The sequence below is a fragment of the Silurus aristotelis genome (assembly GCF_946808225.1).
Source record: "Silurus aristotelis genome assembly, chromosome: 17".
Lineage (NCBI taxonomy): Eukaryota > Metazoa > Chordata > Actinopteri > Siluriformes > Siluridae > Silurus > Silurus aristotelis.
The window spans coordinates 22,547,167-22,567,768 of NC_139590.1; the positions used below are offsets into that span (position 1 = coordinate 22,547,167).

General features: G+C 38.8%; 1 long non-coding RNA gene across 1 annotated transcript; it reads right to left on the bottom strand.

Moving 5' to 3' along the window:
• Nucleotides 1-14,065: 14,065 nt before the first annotated feature.
• LOC310740061 lies at nt 14,066-17,995 on the bottom strand. Its single transcript, XR_014537555.1, has 5 exons — nt 17,913-17,995; nt 15,862-16,149; nt 15,276-15,332; nt 14,928-15,172; nt 14,066-14,213 (listed from the first exon to the last, which is right to left on the bottom strand). It is a non-coding gene; the product is annotated as an uncharacterized lncRNA (long non-coding RNA).
• Nucleotides 17,996-20,602: the final 2,607 nt, after the last annotated feature.

A 20,602-nucleotide genomic window follows, 5' to 3' on the forward strand; every position in this document is an offset into this window, starting at 1 on the left:
CCTCCTTTACTGAGACTGACAGCCATATTAGACTAAGTCACGCCTCTTTTATTGAGACTGACAGCCATGGTCAACTAAACCACACCTCCTTCACTGAGACTGACAGCCATATTAGACTAAGTCACGCCTCTTTTACTGAGACTGACAGCCATGGTCAACTAAACCACACCTCCTTCACTGATACTGACAGCCATGTTAGACAAAGCCACACCTCATTTACTGAGACTGACAGCCATGGTCAACTAAACCACACCTCCTTTACTGATACTGACAGCCATGTTAGACAAAGCCACACCTCGTTTATGCCAGTCGTGTATTCTCTACCAGGCAACTGCCAGGCCACCGGTTGGTATTTTGCAGATCTCATTAGGAGAACGGGAGGGAGGCTATACTAAAGGCTTCGGCACCTTATTAGCAGAAATGTTTTTATAACGCTTTTTTTTTAACGAGACGGAATTCAAAAGCACGCTTTGCTCGTCTGGGATGTTAATACGCAAAATGATGTAGCTGGTGCCTGAAACATGAGCTAATACATAAATAAATATATAAATATATAAATAAGTAAGTAAACAGGGGACAGATGTGGCCACTCTGTAATACACTCAAGTATGCTTGCTTGAGAGAGATGACTCGACGGCGATATCGTTCACTCAGATCATTTCCTTTAAGCGGTTTTTCACAAGTCATTTCGGTCAGGTCTACTATTAAAGCTAAATCTATACAAATAAGACACATGGTATATATTTATTTTATTGGAAAGAAGCACAGTGCGGGACTCATTTTCTACATCGCTTTGCCTTCAGGTGGAAAAATAAATCGACTCGTAATAGCTGTAAAAGTGAAATTCAAAGAAAGTGATAGTCCTATATTGCTGTAATAAACAACAGGCTCAAAATGAGCCGGGGAAGGAGAAGGTTCTAGCGCATTATCGTGTATTATTGCGATGATGCAGCTGTGTTCTGCTTCCTCACCTGGAAATAAAGCACTGACTAGCAGCTAGTCTGATGGTCAATGGATGTATTTTATTGTCAACAATTAAAAGTACTGAACAAGGCTCAGGGGAAAAAAAAGGACTAGTTTGATCCAACAACGCTAACATCGTCTGAGGTACTAATATGTATGGGAAGCAGAAATTAGAAATCTAGCAAGTACAAAAATTAGGCTAACCAGTGAGTAGATAACTATGCTAGCAAACATGCTAACTGCTAAGAGAGCATTTCCTTCCTGTACATTGGATTTGTATTTTTCCATAAACAGTCAAATCACATAAAATACACACTTTAACCATAATTGCGCTTCCATCCATACCAACTAGTATCAGCTGGCTAACCAACTAACTAACTAACTAGCCTTCCATGCCCTATAAATAAATTTCCTAACAGTAAATGTCCTCCAGAAACGCAGGCCTATTGTTAACTTCAATTGTATTTCAACATTTTTACTGAATAAAATATACACTCATAAATCTTAGATACTTTCACTAACAAGACACTGGGGTTTTTTATGTTTGTTTTGCTGCCCAATTTACAGTTTGATTGGTTTTGAGGTTAAAAGGATCCTTGACACTTTACAAATGCATCTTTTTTTTTCCTGATAAAAATCCCTGCCAAGACCAAAAAAAAAAAAGGTAAACGGCAACACATTTCCAAATGTCGACACGTTCGTTCCACATATCACGTCGAATGTAAATTCACTTTCGACTGAGAAAAAATTTTTTTTTTTTAGCAATGGTTATTGTGTTTGAATAAGGTCAGAAGGTCATCCAAGCAACAGCTTGCAGCAACTCTGGGCTCCTGAGAAAGGACCTAAATGTTCAAGTGCTCAAATGTATGAATGAGATAATTGGAAGTTGCTCTGGATAAGTCTGCCAACAAGGCACAAGAAAACTACATCTTCAAGGTTAAACTGACACTTAATGGGGGAAAAAAAGTTGTTCGTCATATAGTAAATTATAGGTTTTCTATCGACTACAATGTTTTCAGCCACTACAGCTAAATTGTTTTGAAAATGGAATACACTATATGAACAAATGTTTGTAGACACCTGACCATAATATTGGTTTTCTGCATTTTGAACATTCCAATTTAGGGCTGTAGCTTTCGGGGTTTTTTTAGTATTCGAGTATTCTACTGATTATTCCATCGATTAATTGAGTAATCGGTAGTACTTTTTCTTTATCAGTACTTAATATACTGTACAAGAGAAAATAAGACAGGTCTTTTCAAATGAAAAAGTAACTTGTTTCCCCTTTTTTAAGAATAATCTACATTTTATTGCATTTTATTTACATTTTAAACCCATTTAGTGCATTTAATTGCCATATTACCTCAAAATGCAAATACAAATACAGTTGATTTATCGTGAATCATTTTCAATTTGGCACAACTATTTTGTCCGAATTTTTTGGCAAATGGTCCAGATTTTAGTTCATCATAAGAAATGAGTAGCATTACAAGAAACCGTTGGTTGACGCTTTTTGGTTGTAGTAGCTGTCAAAAAAGGACGGAGTCACCAGATTTAGCCAATGAAAATAAAGAATGAAGTGATGTAATCACATTTCACATTTAGTCCCCATTTGCTGGTATAATAACACTCACTTTTCTGGGAAGATGCTCCACTAGATTTTGGAGTGTAATTGTTGAGATTAGTGTGAGATTCATTCAGCCACAAGGGTGTTAGTGAAGTCAGGTACTGATGTAGGTGAGATGAGTAGGCCTGGGATGCGTTCACATTCATCCCAAAGGTGTTCAAAAGGGTTGGAGATCTATAGCAGGTGATATTCCACACACTTCCAATCCATGTAAAGCAGATCTTCATTGAGCTGGCTTTGTAAACAGGGGCATTGTGATGCTGGAACAGGTTTGAATCTCCTAGTTCACATGACTAACTTTGTTGCAGTTACTGGGACTGATAAAGATTTTGAGTTTGGAAAGAACAACATACGGCTGGAAAAGTCAGGTTTCCTAATACTTTTGGGCATTAGTGTAGTATGGAAATATTTACAGCAGGTTGTGTCACAAACTCGGTACCATTGCTCACTATCTGGTGTAAAAACATTTTTGATGGTTCTATGATGTAGTAGTATGTCTGGAACTTTTGTGTCAGAACTATCAAAGAACATTGTGCTTCAATTCAAGAATGTGTATTTTACATTTTCTGTTCTTTCTCTCTCTCTCTCTCTCTCTCTCTCTCTCTCTCTCTCTCTCTCTCGCACGCTCTCATTTGCTCTCTCTCTCTGTGTTCTTGATCTCTATGATTCAGTGGCTCACCCTCTTTCCCTTACTTGCATCATCAAGCATAATAGAATGTATAATGCAAAAAAAAAAGAAAAAGAATTTCCATTACTAAAATGCTGCAAAACAGAATAACAGCTTCCACGCTAATAAAATACAATCAGTATAGCTAGTCGTGTCGGTAAGCCCGAGAGGTCTGCGAAATAAAATTCAGATGTTACACTAAATCATGATTGCTCTTCTGTACCTGGTTGCGTTTTTTTTTCCTCTAGGAAACCTGTTCCAACCCATTTTTTCCGTTAAACAGTACCATGAAAATGAAGCCATATCATTATAAGGCATGGCTAAGATAGAGTTCAGTTTGTTGGCGCTAACCAGGTCGTGAGTGAGCAATTAAATCAATGTCAGCTCTCAGCAGCAAATGTGAAACTGTAGCTAGATTATGTAGGTATATTAAATATATATAAAGCACTCTCAAATCTAAATATTGATTAGCTACTATTTAACGATTAGCAAAAGCTAGCCAGCTTTTCCCATTTCCGTATAAAAATGTTCTCATATGTTTGCTATTTTGGCGTTTGGTTGAAAAAGACGTTGAAAAATGCACCTGACGAGCATCACTAATGTTTGAAATTGCTGAAATGTTTTTTCTTATTAAATACTATTGTAAGTGCACAAGCAATAAACAAAATTACACTAGGACACCAGGAAATAACCTCAAATTTCTCACAGAAATAACTAAAATATACCTCGGAAATATTTCCGTATATGCGAACATTTTCCTCGAAAGTGCGCTTTAGATTCGGTTATTTATACGGTGGCGCTTTTTTTCCGGCTTGAATATCTTCTCATCTTATTTTGGTGAATGCTTTTTTGGCACAAGATTCCCTCCGTCCACTTCCTCCTCATCGCCTTCCATGCTCGGCACACACTCCCAGGAAGGAGATCAATCAAAACCAATTTGAGAAATGTCAAGCTCCAGACCGGTTTGAACATACTGTAAACTCAGCAGCACGTGCGCTCAAATATCGACGCTGTTAATTATAAAGACCATTAGCCGAAAGGCACAGTCGATAGACTTGGGCTCTAACCGACTAGTGGATGAGGTTTTTGTTTTTCCGGTTCGTAAGTCGTTCCTGGGAATCTCCATAAGCAAACGAGTGCTCATGAAGTTCATCTCTAGGAGACGGCTCTGTCACTTAATTTGAATTCGGTTTGAAAATAAAGAGCAAATTACTGCCAATGCGTTTGCGGGGGCTGCAGCAATTATAAGCTGCGTATCGTTCATTTGGAACAATATTGACCGTATTAGACAAAGGGAAGAAATGATGTCGCTGTAACACGCCGGTCGGACTGATGAAGAGCTCTTTGTTGATATGGGAACAGTAAATTATGGCGGTTATTCTTGTGCTGTATTTAGATTTTTATTCATTTGTTTGGCAGGAAAGTGATTAAATAAGCAATTGTAGTGAAGACTGTTCAAGAAGAAAGGCTTGTTTGACTTTTAGATGTCTTGCATTATAAACATCCTAACACAATATTCATCTAGCCCTATAAGCCACGTTTCCGTGGTCAATAGACACCATTAGAGTTTGGCTCAACAGCACCATCCTAAGGGCTGGAGGACAAATATGGTATTGTACATTTAAGACAAAGGAAGGAACCTTTTAAAAGCTGTGACATGCATGGGAAACAATGAGTCCAAAGCAAACTGGACATCTTTTTGGAGTGTGTGTACATTTTCACAGAGCTGGTGTTATAGTTTTATCCCTAAAACTATAGATAAAGCTTTGATTAATGTAGGAGCAATTTGTTACTGTACTTTTTTGACCACCGAAGCTCAAAACTGCACACGAACCCTTGAGATATTCTGAAAAATAAACAATATAATAATAAAAAAATATAACACCAAAGTCCCTGAACTAGTTTATATTGTTTTAATTGTGCGTTATTTTTTATTTTTTTATTTTTTTTGTGCACAAAAAACTTAAAAAGTCAACCAACAACTATTTCCACGTGTTTGAGCTTGCGATGTTTAAAAAATCAGAGTTAACACCAAGAAGATACAGCGCCGTTATTTACCTCCCACCTATTCACGCTACATGCTATTAAAGAATGAATAAAACCACTTATTTATGTACAATAAATTCACAGAAACCACAGAGCACCAATTACCCGACCAGATGTGCTAGATTTTTATGAGGACGGGGGTCAGAGAGTGCCGACTCGTTAGCATCCAGTGACCTCGACTTAGACTTCATAGAAAAAAAAAATACCATGTATTAAAAACATTAAAAAAATATATATTAAAAAAAAAACATGTTTGGAAAAAGGAGGTGAGAAGAATGTTTTATTACTCGGTGCTGCAGAATTGTTGACCCTGATTAGTCCGTAGGTTTTTAATGACCTACGACTTCTTTTATGAACAAAAGTGCGCAAATCTGACGCTTTCTACAGTAACAGATTACAAAAAGGGTGTGTATGGTAAATACTGCACATGATTTAAAGCAAATAAAAACCTATTCTGTGAGGAGATGTTCATTTAGCGCGTATGGAAGGAGTCTACATATAATATAATAATATAGTTGCTATAATTAACTGTTAACAGGAACTACAAACTGCTGTATAAAGTGACAAAAGTTGGAAAAGTGTACGAGTTTTAAAGGAACAACCCACTACAGGACATGCTGTTAATGGAAAATGATAAACTTTCTGGTGGTAACTTTGTCTCCTCAGACCAACAATTTGAATATTTTCCTAAAACATCTCCCCCAAAGTGTTTTATTTCACAGATAATGAAATTGATATATCCTTGTATTAGATTATCGAGTGTGTTTGAAATTCCAAATCCCAATAAAATGCTACGCAGCTCCACTGGTGGCATCCCGTTTTAATACAACTTTTAAAAGCACGTGATGAATTGCAGCTATTACAGTTAGCTAGAATTGTGCATTTTTCCCCTGCTACTTGTGCACTATTTCATGGCGCCGCAGTGGTTCTATACACACAACCTAAATAACAGCCACTAGACACACTGGTTTATACTTCTAAAACTATTTCGCAAACCGTTTCTTTGTATTCACTGAGCTTTTCCTCCACGAAACGTCCCCGTGAGGGAAGTGTGGTAATGATGCTGGACGCAGAGCCCAGCAGCGCTCCTGCCTCCTGCGAAGGAAACAAAGTGGCAGCCCTAATAACTAATGGCACGGCCACGGCTGCCTCGTTCTCCTGCCAGCGGCTTGACTCCCTCGCCTTGAGTGCTCGCAGCTGGGAGGTGCATTATGGGAGCCTATTTTCTCACAACCAGACTGCCTGTACTGTAATTCGAAAGCTTTAAGCGCTGATTGCATGCTGCCGAACTGCCCGAGCCCCCGATTGATGATGCCGAGCAATTTTCTTTCACACGCCCTGGTCCAGTTTCAATCTAAAACAAGAAGGCGGTGCGGTTGGAGATGCACAAGGTGTCAGGCAGGATCGAATAATAGGGCCCTCATTAGTTTCAGAACCTGTGGAAATAGCAGGATCGGGACTTTGCCCACCTCACGCTCTCTCTCTCTCTCTCTCTCTCTCTTTCTCTCTTTCGCTCGACAGCGCTGACCAGGCAGATGAAAGCTACTCAGAGGAGGTGAAGTGTATTGGAAGCTTTAATACCTAACACGCACTAGTTATTAGGTAAGAGCTGATGTGCAAATTTGCCCCCGTTTAGCTACAAACAAACCGTTGCCTTTAAAGTTCTAAAATCAGCTTTAAAATAATAAATAAATAAATAAAAAACCTCATCTGTTCATGTGGTTTCCCAACCTCATAATTTCCTCTTGAAGAAATCTCCATCAACGTTTTAGAAGCGTTTACTATTGTGATTTTATCTCTACAATGCCATTCAATACATTTCAATTGATTTTGAATCCTTTTTTTTTTCTACACTTTAAATAAAAACAAACAAAATGAGAAAAGAGACAGATCAGTAATGAGAGAACTTCATTTTCTCTCTACCTCCTAGATATACCATTATTTTTCATCCATAGGTGTAAACGTAATATCATTAAGAAACAAAAAATGCCTTCAATTACCTCAGGGGCAATTTGCTAATCCTTAAAACAGCAAAAAAAACAAACAACAAAAAAAAACGTGACGTAAACAGTGTGCTTATGATTCAAAAATGATCACCTACATTAATTAAAGCAGGGAGAGCTTTTACCGCTGTGTATCGACCTACTTGTCTATTTGTCTAGGATAACTGCTGTAATTTCGCTGCTTTATTTTTCTAATTAATTAGCCCGCTGGCGAGTTAGAGGTCAGCCAATTAGCTGCGGTGACAATATATGCTTTTGTTTTCGTTTTATAAGCCTCTAAATCTTTCTCTGAATCTTTTATTAAGAGACCACAGCAGGCCTACATGTACAGAAAATAGACCATAGGGCTTTCTAGCATCACCTCAGAATCACCTCAGAACCAAACCGTGCTGTGTTTTTTTATTATATTTACCTCAGACCCATATGTTTTTTTGAATAATAATAGACTACTGGAAATTAGTAATGCACAGTAAGAAACAAGTGAATGTCATTTAAGGCTGCACAAATTGTAAAGGAATTAGATGTTAGTATCCTGAAAAGACTTTCCTCACACTGTAAATGCACATTTCATGATTTTATTTTCGATGTCAAATCAGGACATTTTTCTCTGTCGTTTTCTCTCTCCTCCCACTCTCTTTTTCTCTTTCTGTAATCTCATCTTATATATAGACCAGCGTTGACATTTGAGAATCACACAAACATGAATCCAGTCCTAAAATGAGTTGTCTGTGCGTTGTTTTTTCCCTGTCTCTGTCTCTGTCTCTGTCTCTCTCTCTCTCTCTCTCTCTCTCTATCTCTCTCTCTCTCTCTCTCTGTGTCTCACTCTTAGTCATGACAAGATTTTATACGTGACACAAATCCGATGCAACCTGGTGACATGTTTTCCTCCAGATAAACCGGCGTTTGATGTCTGAATGCATGGCTTGCTATGAGTTAACAAACCAAGATCACAGCAGTTCCCCCTCTGCCACGGTTGGATTTTTCTCCCTCTCCGCGTTTGTCATGGCTGTCAGGCTCCAGCGTTTACATCAGGAGAACAGCTACAAGCGACGTCAAGTGTTTAGTCTAATGTGCTTCGCTTTTTGCGAAGTATGCGAGGTAGCGGATTCGTGCGACGTCACGACGGGATGAAGAACGTTCGTTTGGCTTTGCAGATCCACACAAATCTCCTTTGTGTGGACGTTGTAAAGAATTCCTAACACCCAGCACTAACATATTTAGTCCCTACTCTGCAGTTTGGTTACTACTGCAGCTAGAAATATAGCATTTCTCCGTCCAGCCATCCGTGAAATTGTGTTTTACATAAAGGAGCCGTCAGAGAAAAGCTCAGGTTTCTTCCCTCAAAAAACGTCCGCAGCAGCCACATTCACTGTGCTTCCTCTGCTTAAATAAAACTCCCTGTGGTTTAATTAATCTATTTAAAGCCACCGGCTTTGTGAAGAGGACACTTTTTAGGGTGTGTGTGTGTGTGTGTGTGTGTGTGTGTGTGTGTGTGTGTGTGTGGCAACCAATTAATTCAGCTCTAAGAAAGCGAGGGTAAGGACACACGGTGACTTGCAGCAGTGCTATATTAGTCATGAGACATGTCCCAACGCTTTAAGATGACCATCAGGGGGCAACCATGCACAGTTTAAAGGTAAAGAGCTCTGTGTGTGTGTGTGTGTGTGTGTGTGTGTGTGTGTGTGTGTGTGTGTGTGTGTGTGTGTGTGTGTGTGTGTGTGTGTATTAGGGATGTGCATCTCCATAACTGAGGCTGATGCGATTCACATCTCGATGCATATAAAGAAGCCGATGCGATGCGATACGATTCAGCCTTTATTACGATGCAGTGCGATCCGATTCCCATTTGATTCATTACAATGCGATTCAATGCAATACGATGCAGCTATGGAATTCAGTATGGTGCAAATAGTTCACTTTTATTTCTTTGGTTCAGAAAGACAGGAAATCATCAATTTACTTAAGTTTTCACACACACGCCTTAATAGTGCAAAAAAAAAAAAAGAGAAAAAAAGATTAAATAAAACCAGACCTTCTTTTCCTGTTCTTTCTCCAGGAAGATGCAGCTCTACCTCTGCCATGTTAATCTGTATTCTATGTGACTCTCAAGACGAGAAATCGATCTACATAGAAAAAAATTGCTCACAAATGATTAATCACTTTGTAAATACTAAAAGCATAGCGCGTTTATATCTACTCTTAATTATATATAAATACATCTCTTTTATACCGATGCAAATATGTTGAAAACGATGCATCGTGATACAAATGCCAACGTGTATATGATGCAAACTTTTATAAATCGATGCATCACAGCGTTCACTTCGATTTGAATGTCTTGTGTGTGTATGTAAGGGCCCAGATATATGGTGCATTAATTTACACCAGGTTACCTTTTTACCTTGTCCGTTCCGCCATTAAACACAACACATGTAAATGTATTGTTCTAAAAAATATTTCTGCTACTTTATAGACTGAACGAGATCTTCCTGCTTCAATAGTTTTATTACATATTCAACAGAGATCTCAAAGGAACATAAACTGGAATTTTTTAAATAATATTATATGAGAATAAATTTTCATTAGAGAAAATCTTTATATTAAGATCCAATTTTGACTGATTGTCTGTAATAATTATGAGATATGACAAGTATCACACAAGGGTTCCATTGTGAGTCCATATGAAGTCCACACACACACACACACACACACACACACACACAGTCTGAAGTGTGATGACTAATTAAGTCTCGACTGGAAGAGGTTTAGTCCACCAGGCCGCTGTAAGTCTACACTTCCTGCTATTGACCGACGACGCGGCTGCCAAATGGTTAGATACATTACACCGGACAAAATGGTTATCAAAAGCAATAATAATAGAATAACAGACGTAGAAAATGAATTAATTTGCGCACTGACCACACGGTGTCCTCAGATCAATCGCTCCTCGAGCCTCTGGGGCCTTCGGATGGAATTATAAATCGATGATGTTATACAAAGCCTCTCCACGATGCCCACATTAGCTCCGTGTAGACGTACGGCCGTGATCTTGAACTCATAAGGACGCAAATGAAGCTATCACTCGACACCGATCGCAAGAACTCATTTTAGGAGTGATAGCCTATTTGGAGCTAATGCCTTAGATGTCTTTTTGAGATTGACTTTTGGACTCAAACTTTTCAGAGAATCTGAATGTAGTCTTTTTGATTTACTTTTCTGGCCTGTGATCACTGCATGAAAACCTACAGTGACATAAAAACCAAGGGCACAAACGATAAATGGATGATAATAGGTTTTCTGAGTGCCTTTGTCCAGGTGTAGGAATACAACATGGACAGGTCTGAGAGGTTATTAACAATGGATCAGTGAGATTACACAAAGCTGTCAACATTGCTATCAGGAAAATCCTAGTTAGCAGAGCAAAAAAATGATTTGTTTTTACCACTAAAGCCTTAGTCCAATATCGGTGAACAAGGAAATTAATTGTCCAGATGTGCACCAGGCAGCGGTAAGTAAACAATAAGACAAAAGGGTCTGATATGACCTCTACTTGTCCTCGTTCAAGACTTTGATCAGGCAGATGCTTCCAGAAATGTTGGCGGCTCTGCATTACAGGAAGACACCACACTATGCAGGAAACTGGCCTTTAGATTCACCATTTACTCAAATAACTCATATTTGAGACCGGATGATGGGTTAAGGGTCACTGGCAGTGCTGGAATTTGCACTTATGTCCATCTGATCAGTTGCCCAGTGACTTAAACTTACGGCAGCCCAAAGCAAAATTCCACTTTGGGTTCCTCACAAAGCACCCTATAGTCAACCTATATCTTAGACAACCCACTGTCCTGTTACTACTGTATACACTGATGCATTTATTTTTTCTCTTTTCCTGGTGGCAACAGGCTGAGAAGATTAGACCACTGGCCACAGATTGCAGATTGCTTTTTTCATGGTATGCATCAGTGAGTCAGAAATGCTCCAGTGGGTCCTGGGTTTGCTTTGAGGTCTCTATCCAAAGGGACATACCTGATAATCTCTCCAGTGGGTCCTGGATCTTCCGATCATACTCTCTGACTAAAGCATGCCCGATACTCTCTGATGTGGGTCTTCAGTTCACTCTGGAGTTCTCCATTCAATTGGACTTGCCTTTTAAACTCTTCAGTGGATCATGGATCTACTAGGGCCTCTGTTCAACAGAACTCTCCAGTGGATCAACAGCAAAATCTCTATACTTATTTGCCCTCACTCTGTTTTGAGGAAACCATGGCTTTTCTCCAAAGAAATCTAAGGTCCCTATCCAATGGGGCATGCCTGATAATCTCTCCAGTGGGTCCTGGATTTTCCCCATACTCTCTGATCAATAGAGAATGCCTGATGTGAGTCTTTAGTTCACTCTTGAGTTCCCCATTTATTTGGACTTGCCTGATAAACTGTGCACTGGTCTACAGAAAAATATTTCTCCTTATTTGCCTTCTCTTAGTTTGAAGAAATCTGTAAATCGTCTCCACGGACCTTTCTAAATCCCAGAGTTCCTTAAGACCTTTCCTCATTTTCCTATCATTTATGGATTCAGGATCTTGAGCTCCTTTTGGCTATCATTATGCCTTGGGTAATTAAAAGTGAACTCCAGTATCCACAAGATTCGACCATACTGACTTGATGGATAGAGAGCTTGGGTTTGGACGAGGGAGGATGCTCAAAGTCTGGGAAGTTGACATACGTTTTGCTAAGGATTGAACAGTGCCAGATGTTTCCCCATAAATTAGAAAGATTGAAGATTGAAAATTGGGAGATTGGTTAATTCCAATCTGTCTGGATCTATTTTAATGCGATTTGAAAACAAGTTCATTTGCAGCCACTGTTTTAGCTCGGAAGATCCAAATGACAAATATGTGCTTGGCCTGCTTACCCTCTCGCTAATATTTATTAGTGTTTTCCCTGGAGCCTGCATTGGATGGAATTGAAAGGCAGCACTAAAAGGAAGGGAAAAGAAGCAAAGGGAAAAAGAAGCTAGAGCAATTGGTCAACAGGTGCAAATCATTTTGGGATTTGGAATCCTCCCATTAGTGCTGTTGCTGTGCGTCACCCAGATCAGATTAGAACCGTAAGATGACGATCGCTTGCTTTAAATCCGGCTTCAACCTTGAAGGCGAGCCACTGTTTATTTAATCATAGCCTTTTTCTGTTTACTTTTTCACAGAGCAATCTATTGATTAGTGATGTCACTGCCGTAGGCTTAAAAAACGACAGATAAATGGCAGCAAAAGACACGGGAAGCTCACCTTGCTTTCTAACGCACACACGAAAGTATTGTGAAACGAAAGGAAAGAGTCCGATGGGTAGGGGTGGAGGTAGGACTTTGTGTGAGAGAGAGAAAGAGAGAGAGAGCGAAAAAGGGAGGGCTTTGATGAGTCTTGTGAATGTCACTTTCATTCTCATTACAATTCTTTCCCACAGGAACTGCACGATGGCACCGATTAATAAACAATCGATGCCTGCCAATTAAAAAACTGCTAAGAATAATTGAGGCCTTGCACAACGGTGTGATTGTGCCTGATTAAGCCATTAAACCTCTGCTCATAACATCTTAATCGGGTGAAATATGGTCATCATTAGACGTCGTAAATGAAATGCATCGCATCCTGAATGTTGGGAGTAAATTAAACAGAACGGGGTCACAACTTATTTGATATTACATTATTTTACTTTAGCAATAATGATACCCCGGTGAGTTCGCGTTGTCTATCAGGAACGAATCGACTGGTTAAAAAAAAAGATCAAGGACGGATTATGTGACGAGGCGGGTTTGGGAGACAATGGTCTCAGCGCATCGTACAAGCGCTGAAATCAGAGGACGCAGGACGACTGGTACAAACAACGGCATGGCACGAGACGTGCACGTGTATTGGGACACCGCAACACTGCACTAGTCATGAATCTAAATTACAGCAGGACATTTTTCTTAGCAAGCATTTAACTGGCATGCGTTCTGACCAAAAAAAATAAAAATAATAAAAACCCAAAAGATGCTACTGCCCCCTGTTGGCCATTGCTATGTTGAACACAGAAAGCCCATTTTCATCATTAGCATCATGACCTAAGAGTTTACATGACAATGGCTGCGTTCCAGTATTGTTCTCGCTCGACCTCATTGACTTCCACCTCGCCGTTGTCCCACTGGGGGATTCCCAGTTGCCATTTTAAACCCTGTTCCAATATTTTATTAGCTCCAGCGAAGCTCATTAGAAGCGCCTTTAGAGGCTTGAGGTCCAAGTCAACATCAGAGTGTCTCCAGGAGCAGAATCTACTGCAACCTGATGAAATTCTTTCTGCAATACGGCAAAATTTGTCTGATGAATTTTTTTTATAGATGCCGGATAGTTGAGTTACACAGTATTACGTTTCACTTCAAAGAAAATACGGCTACCGTTTTTACAAGTTTTCTTTCCCTTATTTTATTCTCTCTTTACAAGAAAGGCAGTTGTTTAGATAGATATTGACAAACCCATACACAGTCAGTTCTACTCAAGAAGAATCTGGTGCTTTCTAAACTACAAGCAGATCATTTCTTAATGCAGAGCCTTGAAAATCCAATTAGCCAGGCGCATAACCCAACTGAATACTCATAACTTTCCTTCACATCAACAGTATCCGTGTGACACTTTGCACTCAATTAACAGTAAGTGCTGAAAATATTTCAATATGTCTATAGTTTAATGAGAGCCAGAAAACTGCCATAATACAAACTCTACTGTATCACAAAAAAGTGGGGTTTTTTTCAACTTTTTACCTACTTTACAGGCTGGAGCAAAACAATACATTTCAACAAATCAGCAAGCTGTGGATAAATTCTAACCGAATCGCTGCCTGTCCCTGAGAATAAACAATGATGCGTTGTTCCCATCTAGTGGATAAAAGGAAAAATGCAGATCTTTTTTTTTTATGGACTTTTTGCTTATACAGTAATTATTCAACAGATACTTTCACCAAACTAAGAAAAGTGAATTGGATTAAAGCGGGTTTGTTTGAGACGCACAGTCAGAAGAGTCAGACGTTTAGTCTGCCATGGAGAAAACTCATGGTGAATGTGAAGGTGAGACATAAGTGAACAAAAAATCTAAATAAAACTAAAAAAAACATGAAAATGTGAGAAAGCAAGAGACAATGTTGAAAGGAGAAATGAAAAACTGAGAAGAGGCAAAAAAAAAAAGATTGAATAAATAGTCAGAAAATAAATTCTATTGATGACGGGGAGAGGACACAATTGAAGTGAAGATGGTGAATGGAAAAAGGGGGAAGTGGTTAGAAAAAAAATCTGGAAAAAGAAAAGAAATGTGGACAAAAATGTAAAAAAAAATGAGAGTATGTGAAAAGAGAAAGAGGAAAACGAGGATGAGATCAGATAGAAAGAGACGAACAGAAATGAAAATGAAGGGAAATCTTTGTTTACTTCAATTGGACTCTTAAAAATAAGACAAGTTTGTGTCTTGCCGTGTGCGTGTGTGTGTGTGTGTGTGTGTGTGTGTGTGTGTGTGTGTGTGTGTGTGTGTTTGTATATGACAAGGGTAATTATTTTGTGAGAGGGTGCCACTGCTGGATTGTTTGCATTGTTTCTTACGTGCCCAAGGTCACAGTACAGCCACGCGCCTCTCGGTCCCCATATGCCATCATGACGCGCCGGGCGTGACAGCTTTACCGCAGGGTCATTATTGCTTCAGCTTCTTCCCTCTGAGATGATGTCTTACGTTCTTGGCTTGCGTTCCCATTTATTTATTTGGCAGACAAAGCGTCTCGAACAGGACGCAATCCAAAACTGTAACCGATCAGGCGAGGGTTAAGAGCCTCAACGGGGTGCAGCAGCGCCTGCGTGGCAAAGTGAGATTTAAACCTGGAGCCTGTGGGGGGGTGGGGGATTGAGGGGCATGAACCACTAATCAAAATAATTACATTTCAACCAAATACTTACAGCTACTGAAAATCTGATTGGGGTTCGTAAGATTGCTCCGAAACTCTGAAAGGAGATCTGAATAAAAAATATAATAAAAAGCCACGTTGTAGTTACAAATCAATACATAAGTGTTAATATGATTGAGGAGACCTTCATTAAACATTGATATCTGGAAAGAGTCTCCAGTGTCAGTGCTTTTTATTTGATAGTACATTTTCCTCAAATGTTGTCGCTGCTTATAATGTAAGTGATAATAACATAATAATGATAACTTGTCCCGTGAACATTCCACAACATGAAATGTAGCTAAAAGATAAAGTACAATGTGTCACGCTTAATTTAATAAATTTAATATATATTATATATAATTGCTATTAATGTGTGTCAATATGGAAAATGTGATTGTTTCATGCTCACTTCTTTTTTCTTTTTTTTCCTTTTTTTTATTTATACAATATTCCCAATCCCAAGGATTTTTAAAAAGAAACTGCTGGTTGGTACCTTCAAGGAAATGTACCTTCTTTTGGACCTGTGGGATGTTGTGGACCTTTTCAACCCTTTAAATTCAATTGAAGTTACGTAATAAGCCCTTAGAGAATGCTACCTGATCTTGGTCGTGTTTGCACGATTTTTCTCCTGCCTCTTGCTTAGGGATTCAGAAAGGAGGTTGACGAGATGACAGCTCCTCTCACGGACGTCGCCTTTTTAATATTCAAGCCGTTGTGGTGAAGCTTTGGCCCTGTGCTCGAACCTTGCTGTCTTACTGAAAGGTTTTTTTTCTTTTCTTTTTTTTTTCTCCCTCCGAGAAGACTGAAGGCGTTCCTGCTGGGTGTGCTTGTAGCTTTATTCTTTGCCCTTTTGTCTTTGATGCTGAATGGATCCTCGGCCCCTGCTGAGGAGAAGCATCCCAATTACACGCTGCTGCGAGTGCCGCATTTATAAGCTGTTACGCTAACATACATGGTGCGCTGAGTTGGGCTTACAATTTAAAAAAAAAAAAAAAAAGAGAGAAAAACAATGATTTAACTTCATTGTATAGTGCTTATCTGAGTGCCATTTTAATCAAGGTTTTAAGAAATGACAAAATGGCAGCTACAGCTCATGCTTTTGTGTTTAAAGTGTTTTATTTAAGATCAGGGGGCACATTCTGTGCTTTTTAGATAAGAATTTGGCACACGATAAATAGCTAAATATTGATAAAAAAGCAATAAATGTAATATTTTCCCCTTGCAGTCGACTGCCAGTCTGTCTGTTGCTGTTCTGTTACTAAGGTTCATTCTTATTTCAGTATAATTGAGTGCAAAAGTCTGCAGTTCTTCATCAATTCATTTGGGTTGTAGGTAGAAAGCAAAAAAAAAAAAAAAAAAACCTCTCTCATTTACTTTTTCTTCATTTTCATTATTTTTAACACTGTAAATGAAGAAGTGCAAACTATGAAAGAACGCGTATGGAATTATGTAGTAAACAATAACGTGTTAAATAACCCAGAATAATATATTTTCGATTCTTCAAATTAGCCGACAGCTTTGCAAACTCTTGCCATTCTCTTGGCATGTCTCATGAGGTAGTCACCTGGATGAGAACAGTAGTAACTACACACTCATAAAATGTTCTTTCACCCTCTGAACATATAACAGAGGGTGACATGATGCTTAGAACCAAGAACCTTACATTTGGACTCATCAGTTTTCCACTGATCTATTTTCCTTCTGCTTGTTGTTCTTCAGAAATAATGGGTTCCTTGGTGTAATTTGACCATGAAGGCCTGACTCAGGAAGTATCCTCTGCATAGTGTATGTTGAAATATGTCTGCCACTTAAACTCAGAGAAGTAATTATCTAAAGCAGTGTTATTTTTAGGCTGGTAATTGTAATAAACGTATCCTCTGCAGCAGAGGTAGCTCTTGGTCTTCCTTTCCTCAGACAGTCCTCGTGAGAGTCTGTATCATCATAGCATTTGATGGTTTTGAAGACTGCATTTGGGGATACAGTTAAAGTTTTTGAGATTTTTCAGATTGACTGTTTTCTCTTTACTTAACTGACTGTTTCTTTTCATAATATGGATTTGTACAGAAGTTGTAGTAGCACTAATAGGGCTATTGACTCGGTACTTCCCCTTTCCCCTGCACAAGACGACTTATGGTCTAAAGCACATTTAGAAGGCAAGAAATGTCACAAATGAACTCTTACACCTTTAAACTGAAAACCATTTTAGGTGACTACTTCATGATTCTGATGTGAAAACGGCATGAGGACGGCAAAACTGGGAATAAAACGAAATCTCTCTCATTTTAAGAATTGAACATATGAAATATTATATATATTATATACATAATATATTATATCCTATTAAAGTGAATGGTGAGTGTATATCTTTTATAATTTAATAATAAATCATTCCCAACTTAGTTTTTTGTCAAAGAATTGCAGAATTTAGATTTAACTCTTTAAGAACAAATTCAATATAACATTGTTTCCCTTTATGCTATTTCTATGTAACTGCATCTAACTAGCTTCATTAGCTAACTACACAAATATCTTCTTAAAAACTTAAATCCATTTATTTTTCCTCCTCAATATCTTAGTAACATTTAGCTTGACGTTAGTTGTTGTCAGGCCTAAAAAGGTTTATATTTTGTTGTTTGTTTAAGTTTACCTCTCAGCGACGACGCCTGAGGTACTTGCCGCCCTGAGGTGACGTCACCATGAGTCAGCTGTTTCACGAGCGTCTGTCACGCGCCCAATCAATCAATTAATAAATCAATCACCGTTCATCCACACTTATTATTATATAAATAATAATTCAGTGATAGTTAGACACTAAATACAGAGGGACGGTTAACTATAAACTTCATTCAAGCTGCACCCTTTTTCTCCAAATAAATTAAATACAATAAATAGAAGAAAAAAAAAGATATAACTTGTAACCCGATTGTGGATTTAATAGCCAGGGCACATGACCTCAGGGAAAGACATAATGGGGAAAATGTGCTCCTTTATTTCCTTATGAGGCTCTTTGCAGTTAAGCGAGGCTTCCAGTGATCATGAACGCGGCGCGAGCGCGATCGCGCGGCAATCTGCGAGCGTCACGTGCCTTTCGCGTGCGGCGCGTTTGCGGTTCAATGACAAGGCGGTATCATTGTCAGATCATCAGTATGATGAATTACAGATCCTCTCAGTTAGAACGGTGTCTGACTCAGTGCACTTCCCCAAAACGAAGAGCGCTACCGAATTTCAGCAATTTGCAGGGAGGAAAAAAACGCATATGCGCGCGTGCACTCAGCGTCCATCGCTCGGGGTGAAACTGAATAATTGCATGGCCCAGACATGCGGCTCAGAAGTGTGTGTGTGTGTGTGTGTGTGTGTGATGACGCTGCTGCTGCTCTCCTATAAGCTCTCATTGTGCGAAAAGTGGAAATGTCCGATCAGCTCTTTAATTAAACCTCGAGGCCGGTGGTTAGATGGGGCTCATTCGGCCTCGCTTCATTGAGCCCTGCTCATAAAAGAGCCCTTCGTCTGTGTGCCCCCACCACACACACACACACACAAGTCAGGAGCAAGACGGCTAAATTACTGTAAACACTGTATAAGCATATAAATGGCCTGGAACTGTAGTGCGCATGCGCGCTGTCTCGCTATTGCACACTGAACCATCATTATAATGCAAATAGAAAATAATGTAGACATTTCTCTGTATATTTTGTTATTATTTCTTGGTTATTTTTATATACTTGAATGCAAGCAGGAAATGCATTTTAATAGAAATTAAAATGATTGTGCATCATTATAGCTATCGATAGTTTTGTTTTTTTTGTTTTTTTTTAAGAAAAGTACTGAAAGGGTGGTCAAAAACACACACGGTGGTTTTTAGAGATTTAATATTTAATCATATTATCTTGTCACTTATGTGGACCACTGGATATGGTTCCACCTTTTAAAAGATGGGGAAAAAAGCTATGCATTAACACTTGTGTTTATATTGTACCTGATGCTGTATTTCTTCTTTAAAACAGGCCCTCACCAAAATATATACTTATTCAGACATTTTTCACTAAATGTTTATCCTGGTAACTGTCACAGTGAATCCTGAGCTTTTCCTGGCAGTTCCAGGGGCGAAGCAGAAACACAATAGTCTAGAATCTACTCACTGAACACATTCACACTTTCTCAGATCTAGAGGCAATTTGAACAAGTTTGCTGATTCATCTAGGGCATGCTCCTTCAAGATAGGAGGATAAAAAAAAACTCAGACATGGGGAGAACGTGCAGCATGAGCTCAGGATGGAATAAGAAACCCCGGAATTTATCAATCTAATCTTATATAGCATTTCAGTCATATAAGATACAGGTATAATGCCAACAGCATCCAGGTATAAGTTCTTTATGTCAATTTATTAGGACTAGAGCATCCAGTTATATAGTCTATATGTCGGTGTATAAGTCTATAGCATGCAGATTGGATACATGGTAACTATAGACAATATAGCTGGTGTATAGCATATAAATATACAGTTTATCATATCAAAGCAAAAGGTATGTAGCATCCAGTTATATGGTGTAAGGTGTCAATGTATAAGTCGATAGCATCCAATATTTGGTCTATATGTCAGTGTTTAAATCTAAATCATCCAGGTATATACGGTTTATCATGTCAGTGTATAATGTTTATAGTATTTAGGTGTGAGGTTGATAGTATTTATATATAGAATTAATATAGTGTCAGGGAACAGTAACGTTTATAGTATCCAGGAATAAATCTGTAGTGTTGTCTGTAGTGTCCATATTTAGGGTGTTTAGTGTCAAGATATAAGGGTTATAGCATCCCCTGAGATTTAGCTCCAGACCTCTTTCTTTGGCGCCATTAATGTAATTTATGAGATTTTTTTAGATTTAGTAACAAGTACCTATGATTGATTTTTTTATTTTATTTAACACTGGCTATGTCTGGTCTGTAAGGCCTGTTCTATCTGAGTGGTCTCAGCATCTGAGAAGATGACACATGCTCATAAAACTTATCATGACCAAGGTTTATGGTGACATCATTTCGCAGACAGCGAGGTGAGCGGAGTCAGATTAAAATGCTAATGAATATGGCCCGCGGTGTTGATTGGGTAGTGTTCGGGGTCACGGGCTGTAAAATATGGTCGCTTTTACCGAGGCGAAGGAAGGACAAAGAAGCTGAGAGATCTGCCCTCCTACATCAAACTGAAGGTTCAGATGAAACAAGTGTCAATGAATGCTGTTAGCTAGAATTTTACGTAGCCTTCTCGAGGATAGTTACGGTGACAAACCTGCTTTTTCGGATATTTACTGAGGTGCCAGGTGTCGTAAAAAAAATTGCAGGGC